Genomic DNA, 1187 nt, shown 5'->3' with positions numbered 1-1187 from the left:
ACAAACCATCATCAAAAAAAAGAAACGGCGAATGTCGAACCTCCAACCTCAACTTTAAGTTTTCTGAGGGAGAAAGAGAGGCCGGTGCGCATGCCGGGCAGCAGAGACAAAGGGTCGCTTGAATGCCATGACGAGGTTATTTTGGTCAGTCGATGCCATAGGTATTGCGTAGAGTTCGGACAGAAGCTTTAGAAAGCCAAAAATAACAATAACAATCTGAGCCAAGACAGTTTATTGACGAAGTTGCTAGCGTCGGTTGAAGAGGAAATGACAAGTGGCAGCTTACGAGTCAGTTTGATCCCCTGCATCCCCTTTAGCGCATTATATTGCAACATCAGTGTGTACCAGCGACGGGAACTGTCGAATGATAGAACAGCAGGATATGATGTCAAAGGTACGAAGATAAAAGATGTAGTTAGAGCACCATGTGGCGCGTTATGTCAGTCTAGTACAAGAGCTTTAAATGAGGGTTTGTGGGTTTTACTGAACTGCAGTTTACCTGTATTGAAGAAGACATACATTCCTCTTTACAGAAAAAAATAGTATAAGGAAGTTTAAGCAATATGACTCTCGTTCGACCAAAAGGGAAAAAACGAAAACCAATGTCTCTTGAAATCTAGAAAAGAGCACTAGATTAATGGAGCTGAAACGAGCAATTTAAGGCGCAGCGTCAGAATCCGGAACCAGTGAACGAAGCTCAGAGGAGGCTATAAAACCGAGGAAGAAAGTCTCTGTCAACCGCGAAGCCTCCGAAGCAGAACGACTTAGATTTCACACAATGAGCAGATCTTTTGAATCCCAACGTCAATGGGGCCAATAGAGCCCCGAGCAAGCTCTCTGAAGAAGAAATCAACGATGTTATCAAAAAAGAAATCCAGCTCCGGGGAGGAAGATAAAGCATGGAAGAAAGTGGAAGACGGGAGCTTAAGAATTGCTGGGGTCAAGAGGAGAAGGGAAGAGAGAATCCGAAAGAGAGAGAGATACTTAGAACCGACGCTGTAGGAGGTGAGTCTGGTGAGCGCGTAGGAGTGGCAGAAGGTGTAGGGAGAAAGAGAGCGGAGCCAATCGGAAAGATCTATCTCTAGTTCAATATATAAAAAAAAGCGAGAGCCGTCCAATAGCAGAGTTCATTAGTGATACAAAACGAAGCTAATCCCAAAAAAGATCTACAGTCTACCTCCTTTAGA

Source organism: Penaeus monodon, chromosome 24, assembly GCF_015228065.2.
Source record: "Penaeus monodon isolate SGIC_2016 chromosome 24, NSTDA_Pmon_1, whole genome shotgun sequence".
Lineage (NCBI taxonomy): Eukaryota > Metazoa > Arthropoda > Malacostraca > Decapoda > Penaeidae > Penaeus > Penaeus monodon.
This window is presented reverse-complemented; position numbering follows the sequence as displayed.